General features: G+C 31.7%; 1 long non-coding RNA gene across 1 annotated transcript; it reads left to right on the top strand.

Moving 5' to 3' along the window:
• The first annotated feature begins 6,128 nt into the window (after positions 1-6,128).
• Positions 6,129-9,525, top strand: LOC134681924 (uncharacterized). The gene is made up of 3 exons (XR_010100721.1): positions 6,129-6,237; positions 8,511-8,565; positions 9,435-9,525. It is a non-coding gene; the product is annotated as an uncharacterized LOC134681924 (long non-coding RNA).
• The last annotated feature ends 734 nt before the right edge of the window (positions 9,526-10,259 follow it).

Here is a 10,259-nt window from a genome sequence, read left to right on the forward strand (position 1 = left end):
ACTCAGATAACCGTATGTTGTAAGGGAGAGAACCAGTCTAGAAGAAACACTGATTATTCGGATATAAAGGTGAAAAAACCAGACGACAGCTTTAAAGTTTGATTTTGATAAACCAAAATAATGAATGTCTTCAATTTAAAGTTTAAAAAATATTAAGTTCCTTTCAGGATGTTTTTATTCATACATATTCAATGTTAATACATTCGTCTTATTGTACTACTTTCATTGACCATGTCTGTTGAAACGACCTCTCCTACCACATGGTTTCCTAGGTCGAGTGGTATTAAGATAGTCAGCAGTGGTCGTTGTTGTTTTGTCTGTAGTCGTCGTATCCTTGCCGGTACATTCTTTTGGAATACCTCCTCCTTGGGGACAGGCTATGCCACTATCTGATGGACAGTTAAATGGAACGTCACAAACAGCAGGAGGTATGACATTTGGCGCTGGAGCTAAAATTGTTTTTTAGACATCAAACATATAATAAAGAACTATACTAGTTATTAATTCGAAACAAGTATATTTTGGGCTGTAACAAAAGTTTGTTGGAGCTTTAGTAAAAAGTAAAATCACAAAAATACTGAACTCAGAGGAAAATCAATTTGGAAAGTCGATAATCAGTTTGATATCTTACTTTTATATTCTATACTTATAATTTGGTTAAACATCAGGATTAACGAACATTGTTATCAAGTTTTCTTTGTACGCATGGAAATGTGACGTGTCAGGTGCATTGGACTGTAATCTTAATTGATTAGCCAGTCTTCAATCTTAAGGTCGGTTGTCTCTCCGGGCACTCCGACATCCTCCACTAATAAAAACTGGTCTCAACACAATAGCCAAGTGGGCTGAACGTGGTGTTAGAACAAAATATTTCTCAATCGATATTTATTAATTAGATTTGTATTCCACAAGTTCTATCATTGATATTTTTTCAAGAGCGTGTTATAACAAAACAAGTTACCCTGACATGTTGTGTTTCACTTTAGGCATTGCAAAGTAAAAAGTGGATTTCATATAATCTTTGTTGTACTTTCTAGAATACGTAGCAGCATGGATAACACTTTTTAATTTCATTATGTTGCATAATGACATCTTTAAAATAGAGCATATTCTCGTGTGTCAATGATATAACTCGTGCAGTTCTATAAATCAAAGCCTAAAGTAAGCAGTTTTAGCTAGCTTAGTAAGAATGGTCATTGAAAACTCTCTCAATTAAATACATATTATATGTATGCATGTACAAAGTATGTTCAGATGATTCGTCTTATAGTTCATTTCGAAGGACTGAAGTTTCAAGCTAATTACTTTTTCCTTTTAAATCAAAGAAAACAGGATAACGCAAACAGCCACTAGCAGTTGAAAAGATAGTCTGAACCCTAAAATGATTCAAAATCCTTCAAATTATATATATATCACTCAAAGATAATTGCAATAAAATAACTTAAGCAAAAGAAACCCAAAACAAAAACACTAACAAATAAAATGCAACAAACACCTATTATAAACGCAAAATATTGTTCTACCCTTTCAAAACATCAAATAAACTAAAATTACAGCTACTCAAAAAATAAAAATCAGGATTAACAAAGTAGGAAGTTCTCAATGGAATTATATTGCAATATTCTGAAAAAAAAAATCAATAAATTCAATAGGGTTTCAAGATGATTCGGAGATTAAAAAGATAAATGAGTAACCCCATAAAAGCAATAGAACATTCATGATTGGTCAAGGGTAAATAATGGCAGTTTATATTGTTAAGATTCTGAGTTTCAGTGAATCCTCACAAGTGGCATAGGAGGAGTTGCGGATACAAAATATGTACCTTCATATAGAGCAATTGTAAAGAGCGTGATTTGCTAAGAGAAACAAAGACAAATAATTCGAAACAAAAAATAAAACGAGAGGTGCACAATAACATTATACGGTAAAGATTATGAGTAAGTTTAACTAAATTCTGAGTACGAGTTTAGATGGAATTACGAATATACATAGTAATTTGCATTGTGATGATATGGTAAAGTCCATTTCAGGCAAATGAAAACTTCAAAGATCATTCGGATGCAGAAATGATATAAAAGGTGTAAAAGTATATATTGTGAATATGTGTCTGAAAATGAAATAATATATCTTCTTTACTGTACTTACTCGGTTGTTCTGTAAAAAAAGAAAACTATTTAAAAAAACAACAAGATAACCGAATGGCAATAAACAGCATTAGTCGACTTTTAAATGAAAAAGGTTAAATTGATAACAAAGTTATTGTAAGAAGCATTATAAACCATACTCGTAATACGACTAAGTATATCCATGCCTGGTATACAGAACAATACTAGTGTTACAAACACATAAAAACAGTTGATTTGAAAACCAAAAAAAACACATAAAAATAGTAAATTTGCATTGAAATACATAAACATATTATCATATCATATCATTATCACTGAACTAGAATATATTTGTTTAGGGGTCAGCTGAAGGACGCCTCCGGGTGGGGGGAATTTCTCGCTACATTGAAGACCTGTTGGTGACCTTCTGCTATTGTTTTTTTTCTATGGTTGGGTTGTTGTCTCTTTGACACATTCCCCATTTCCATTCTCAATTTTATAGTGAATTTGCACAACATAAACGCATCAATGATACTTAAACTCTGATGCTCTAGAAGTATATGCAGTTCTTATAGATGATACATATTCCATAATTAATCGTGCCTATACGACGAAACAAAATAATTTGGTCGATGTCTTTCTTTTTAAGCATGTGACCCAATTTTGTTGACCTGGAAATTTTCAATACAACGAGTAAGCCTTACTGGAAGAAAAATCAAGAAAATTCACATAATACAAAACTCATCCGAACGAAACATGAACTTAGCTTCAATAATTAATGACCGCCGTTGTTCCGGACTGAAAAGTAGTCCTTTTCAAAAAGTTGCACCATCCTTGAGAAGAGTAAATTCGAAAGATGTACAACTGCCTATCAGGCATAAACGAAGGAAAAACATTAGCTCCAAAAATTGAAACCTATGTGTGTTCATCTGTCATTGAGGTAATTGGTCAAAATCAGCAAAGTCATGATTGCATCTGTAAAATATTAAAAACAAGGACTTTTCCTTTGACAAAACATGATTTAGTGTTTAAGTTTCAATGAAGAAATGAAAATGAAACATGTAATTTATATACTTAAGATGAAACAAAGGTATGTGATCAGATAACGCTTGCCTCTTTCCTATTTTGAATATTATATTACATATACAAACAGGATATGTATAAAGGTAATCAATGCATTGGCTATAAGAATTTTTGATAGTGCAGCCTATATATATTAACAACAAGGGGAACATTTTGCATTTGTAAACGTCCCATAAAAAATGCTTATTAATTGTAAAACCTTTAATAATGAAAATTAAATGAATTGATCTATAGGCAAATATAGCAGTTTACTAGACGAAGATAATCTTAAATGAATATTGTTACCTAATGCTAAGAGTGTGTAAGGATCATCGTACATTCTTGGTCCACAGATATCGCATAATTAGGATTCATTTAAGGCTCCCATTTGTTTCAAAATAACTCTTTCCACGCTTTCGTCGGATACAAATCTTTGATCTAAAAATAAATGAAATTCATAAAGATTTTAACACAGTTGTATCAAACAAAATATATCAATAAATATTATATAATGTAGCTGCTACTAAGAATAGGTACTTAACCCTGCCGATGGTTACACATATAACATTCTATAAAGTTCCTTTCAAGTTGACTATATTTTTCTCTAGCTGTTGTGTGGTTTATCTTTTAATGACGGCTTTCTGTTCTATGACAGCCGCTTTTGTGTCCGTTCAGCAAAATTATATTTCCTAGGTTAATCTCCATTACAGTTTTTTATGCTCTTTTAAGTGTAAAACATGTAATACATGAGATGTTAATTCGCCAATACATTTGAGAGGTCTGTATGCTACGGTTTATGTTTTTTTAATTGGTCTACGGCATCACTTTAGAGGTCGACTGATCAACTAAAGACGCCCTTTTGATAATCTGATTGACAGACAAATCCTGTGTCCACGGGTTGCTTACAAGGTTCTAAAACAAGCCATTTTACTTCCTGTTATAGATCATTTAGGATCCATTGGCTTTGTCCTAATGATTTGACCTTCACAAATTTTGGACCAGAAATGTTATTGGTTGATATAATGATTAACAGAAACAGAACCAAGTGTTGTCAGATCCTTGTAAGACAAAAGCGGGGACACTGGATCTGTATTATAATACAAAGTGCCTTGAAAAAGAACTTTAACAACATTTACAAATGATTAAAAAAGAATGTGAATACTTGAAATTAGCACTAATCCCAAACAAGAGACTACATCAGTTTATAAATGTTCACATCTTGTCCATTTAGAATATTTGACACTGAGATAAAAAAAAAAAAGGATGAGGGAACTGCATGAACTCAAAATGAAGAGAGATCTCATGTAAAATGTTTGAGATATTCCCCTTATGAGGCCGTTTTACAGAGGGCGGAGGAAAATTTGAAGCAAAATTAACTACTCGTATTTAGTTTTATTTTCATTTTATTCCCATAGAAAGCTTTACGTTTACTTTTCAACAAAACCTTGTATAGATATGGCGAAAATCTGAATTTTCTTTCACCGAATATTCTTAACCTTACAACAAAAACCTAAACATGCTACAGTCAAATGTCCGGAAAACAAGTTTCAATAATTAATCAATACTTTACCATTTTTATGTTCAGACTCCTAAAACAGTTATACATAGATCGGAATCCTTGTTCAACTACTTGCTTGTGGTTTATAGAGGTCTTATTGTAATATTAAGATGATCTTCAATAATTAAAAGTGATAGTCAGGACCTTTTGGATAATAACTTTGGTGTAAGATTATATGTGAACCCATCTTGAAGTAGTTAACGCGAACAACTGTGAAAGTTGAACATTGATTAATATTCGAAAAAAGAATGGTCATAATGTAAAGATATGCACGTATAATACATTATTAAAAGGACATTTATTCAGTCAAAGTCAATACAACTGAGGTTGAGAACATGGATATAGTTGCATAGATCACAGGTAACTGCGAAGGCGTTATTTGGTCTGTTCTTTTTTAAGAATGCCATTAATGTTTTGTTTGCGATTGGAAATTTAAGGCATCTGCTTAATCGAAATGTTAATCTGTATCATGAATTTTCAAGCTTCATTTATTAACAAGAGTTTCGTAAATCAAAGTTCAAAACAATGTGTTTTCATAAGTTGAGGTAAAAAAAATGGAGTTAGATAAATATACGATATTCATTTAATTATTTTCAAGAAGTAAGAGAAAGGACAGGATTCTTTTTTCTTTGTGTTTGAAAACATTCTCTTTTTAAGCAAGTCATTATATTTTTAAAGATTTACCAATTTCATAGAAGATTTAAAAAATTAATATCAACATTATTAATGAAAATTTAATTAGGAATTAAGTGAGATGGTGCGTTAATTTTTTTATTAGCTCTACATGCTAACTCACCTTTATAATGCAATGTAAAATTTGATTGTCCGAGAGTGTAAAAGACTGGAAAACACCACAACTTAAATACGTCTGTTCTTGCATCTTCGACCCTGAAGAAATATCAAGTAATACGATACTGCTTTAATATCACGATGATCGGTATGATTCATTTATGCATATTTGTCTTGCGCATATTTGTATATGTTGGTAGCAAACTATCATCCCCTGTATTAAAAACATATATTATTTGGCAAAATCATTTTGAATTTTGGGTCCTCAATACTGTCCAACTTCTTATTTTATCTGGCCTTATTGAACTTAACTGGTGCAAGCGTAAATGATGAGTCTTTTGTAGACGAAACGCACGTATGGCGTACGAAACTGTTATCCTCCTATCTCGAGGTTTTAGTTTGTAACCCCGATTTTGTTTTTTGTCTAGGATTTATGAGTTTTTAACAGCGGTATACTACTGTTGCCTTTATTTAGAAACATATGATACACATAAACCTTAAAGTGTGTATGCTTATAATATCATGAGAGTAGTGTCCATTGTATGATACGAGTGTGATATAAATATGTTTGTGTGTTTATTGTTACAGGTATTGGGAAAGATAGGAATCAAAATGAGCTAAAATTATTGGCATCTAAACCAACGTCAACACATGTATTTGAGGAAGAGAACTATGACTCTTTGTCATTCATTGAAGCCGCACTAGCAAAGAAAACTTGCACAGGTACGATTGACACATACGACGAGTTTGTAAATGTCACTGAACTATGAATGACTGTTATACAAGTAAGAGGTTAAGCTAGATATAAAACAAGGCTGTACCAATCATTTGGTTTCTCGGGAAATACACATAACAAGCCAGGCATATGACAGTTATTTGTCGCTTGTTCCGTGGATTGATACTGTTTGATTTTGTCATTTTTTATGACTTTCCCTTTCGGAATTTGCCTTGGCATTCGGAACTTTTGTTCTACGTTTTGTTGATATGTAAACTGCAAGAAAATCATGTTAAATAGCTAAACAGTGTCATAGCATATCAAAATATTTAGACAATAAATTCTGTTCAGAATAATAGCTGCAGTATGCTGTCAAGTGTAGATACCTTTTTTGTACGCACCACACATATGACATTTAATCATGATAAAAATGGTAACACATACATTTATTTACCCTGAATTCGGTTAACACCAATGAGTATAAGATATGTATTCAAAATTACAACTAATGTTAAACATGTTTCATTGGAATCCGTAATTGTGATTGGCTGACAACAATCTCGAGGCACTCCCACATCACATTTTATTATTATACAAAATCCGACAGCTATGATTGCACGTGTTCCTCGTGACTATTTTGAAACAATGCGTAAGAATTGAATGCTTCTTTTCATAGTAGAATGTATGCACGGTCAACGCTTTAACAAACTTAAAATTACCAAAAGAGGCATTAAATACCTATAATTACATATATTGCCATGGTCACGAAAACACGATTAGTACAAACTTTTACTTTAATTTACATGTGCCTATTTTTGTGGACAAATATTGTCATCACGTATGTTAGAATTCATTCATTTCATTTTGAAATGAAAAAGGACATGATAGTCTGTTAAGTTATATTTTTTTATATATATAAATCAGAGGTAGTGTTCTCGGAAGTATCTTAAGATTCGTCGTAAGTCATAGATAAGACCGATTGTAGGATTGACTTAGAATCGACTTAGGACACTCTTAAGTTGCGTTTAGAAGCTATCTCAGACACCTCTTATTTTAAGACGTCCTAAACATGTCCTATGTGCGAAATCCTTAATAGCTAAAGTAATTGTTTGTTTAACATTAAACGAAACCAATTCATAAATTGTTTACAAAATTTTGTAATAACAAGTATTTAACATGTTCAATGAAATGCGTGATTTCAAATGTAATCATAAAATAATATCAAAATAGGATTTTGATATAAACTCTAAATCAATTTATTTTGAAATTGGAATATTGAATTCGTAGTGTCATCGTATCGTTTCTTCATACGAGTTAATAACCGATAGTGTGTCTTCACGTAAAAATTGAGAAAAAAACATGCACAAAATTAGGATGAAGATATGATGATCTTACGACACCTCATTAGGTGTCCTAAAGTTAGGACGAAAAATGTGATATATCCTAAGTTAAGAGAGCTTTGAGGACACGACTTAGGACAAAGATGTGGCATAAGATGTTCTTAGGACACTTCCCTATCCTAAGATAGCTTCGAGAACACCACCCCAGGCCGTTATTTTTCTCGTTTGAATTGTTTTACACTATCATTTTTCGGTCTTTTATAGCTGACTATGCTGTATGGGCTCTGCTCATGGTTGAAGGCCTTACGATGACCTATAGTTGTCAATTTCTGTGTCATTTTGGTCTCTTGTTTATAAATGTCTCATTGGCAATCATACCACATCTTTTGTATATTGTAACTGAAGTAGGTCCGATAAAGACCGGTTTTGGCCTCAAATTTTATGTTCCTCTCACGAAATTTTCTGGAATCTCTTAAAGCATTTAAGTGTCTATTTCATTTGATTAAATTAGTTAATGTAAAAGATTTTAACTGACTTTCACATTAAAAATGCTCCGATTCAAGCTTAAATATGAAAAACTATCAAATATGCCAAATATGTCACTTTTCAGATGTGTTTTGTCAAAAATAAAAGTGGCCGCAACCGTGTTCATCCTCAACCTTTATATATGTTATGTATAATCATCAATTACAACTTGCCTTTCAAAATTAAGAATGAGCACAATTACGGCCCATATTTATGTAGCAGAAGCATTCAACTATCAAATAAACAACTAAACGTTTACATTTTAATAATTTTGTAAAACTGCTTTTGTTTTGGCCAAATAGGGTCTTACTGGACCTACTACTTTCATGGCTATAGCATACAAGTATTAAAGGGTTGTATTATATGATATTGATCGTGCATAATTATTTTTAAATGATATGTTGTGTTTGTTTCAGCTGCAACTCATGCCACCTAAAGGTTTTTACTAGAAATTGCAAGCCTTAACTATAGGTATGTATTTTAGAAATTAATATGTAACATGTTTCATGCATGCATTCATTTGGTATAACTCGTGAGTTCTCTTGAAAACCAGAAAACAGAAACGCGTTAACCCCAAATATTGGAAACTTATGATGTATAAACACTTAAAACACGAGGAGCTTTATGAACAAACGATATCTAGAATGAATTGCCATATTCATCAACGGTCAAGATCGCCTAAGAGATTTTAACGTATTAAATGATTTCTAAATTTCATGAACGGATCACTTTATAAAAAGTAAGTTATAAATCAGGTCGGTACCGATGGACGAAAACATACACACGGCTACCTACAGTTCACTGCAGTTGTACATTGGAGTTGTGCTTTATGTATGCTTGTAATACTATGAATTCTACAAAGGAGGAAATCATTTGTTTTTCTTCATTTTGAAAGTAAAAAAAAACAAAAAACTTTAATGTTCCATTCGATATTGTTCTGCTAGATACATTTGTATATGTATTGGTATTTTGTTTAAGAATACGGTTTCTACAAAAAAAAATGTGTAATACACTTATTTTAAACTTGTATTCAAAATTTTATCAATTAAACAGCTTTGTCTCTATAATTATATATTATAGAATGTTCACTGAGCTAATCTTATTTTAACTTTAATGTTACAACTACTGTCTTTTGATAAAGAATATTTATATATATATATACAACTCGTCTAATATATATATGCTGAAATAAACTCTTGAATATATTTTTTCAAAAATAAATAAAACCAAATATTTACTTCATCAAAGACAGTAATATATCTTATTTTCTTGTAACATCCTTGCATATCATTGATATATACAATACTGATATTCAGTTACTCTTTTTTTGGCTTTTTCAGATTTGATGAAAACTGAACTGACTGGAACTGAAGCCTTTTATATATACATTCTCATTTATGTACTAATAATTATTAAAGCTGATGAAAGTATTTTCCTTGTTTTTTACTTGTCTTGCATACTTTTTTTTTAAAGTAAATAAAGAGAAAAGCGGTAAATCGCTGTTCAAATAGATTAAGCGAAACAAAACCAAAACCGAGGTTAACCCACCAACTACATAACGGCAGAAACACTAAACTGCAACACAACCAAACATCAACATACACAGAAACGGACCATAGGATAACAATTGCCATATTCCTGACTAAGTACAGCATATTTAAAGAAAAAGTAGTGTATTACAAATACAGTTCGGCTTCTTTGTGCTCTTTGTTCGTGTTGTTGTCTCTTTGACGCACTCATTTCCATTCTCAATTTTACGAGAACACTCACGACAGAAAAACCTATACACAAATAATATAATATGATTTGCGACAGTTCACAAGGACAACACGATGGATTATTGTGCCTTATGTGGTGCAGATTCTGCTCACACTTCCAGAACACCTTCAATCTCAGTTTTTTGTAAGGTACGTCTTGCTTAGTTTTTAGTGTTCTATGTTGTGTCTTGTGTACTATTATTTGTATGTTTGTCCTTTTTTTAAGCCACGACGTTGTCAGTTTATTTTCGGTCTATGAGTTTGAATGTCCCTGTGGTATCGTTATATATATATATCGTATATCGTATATATATATAAATTCTAGGTTAAGTATTTAGGCAGCATTGGGATAAGATTTGAAGACATCATTTGGGTAAGAATTACAGACATCATGAGAGTTTGGGTTAC

This window comes from Mytilus trossulus, chromosome 8 (genome assembly GCF_036588685.1).
Source record: "Mytilus trossulus isolate FHL-02 chromosome 8, PNRI_Mtr1.1.1.hap1, whole genome shotgun sequence".
Lineage (NCBI taxonomy): Eukaryota > Metazoa > Mollusca > Bivalvia > Mytilida > Mytilidae > Mytilus > Mytilus trossulus.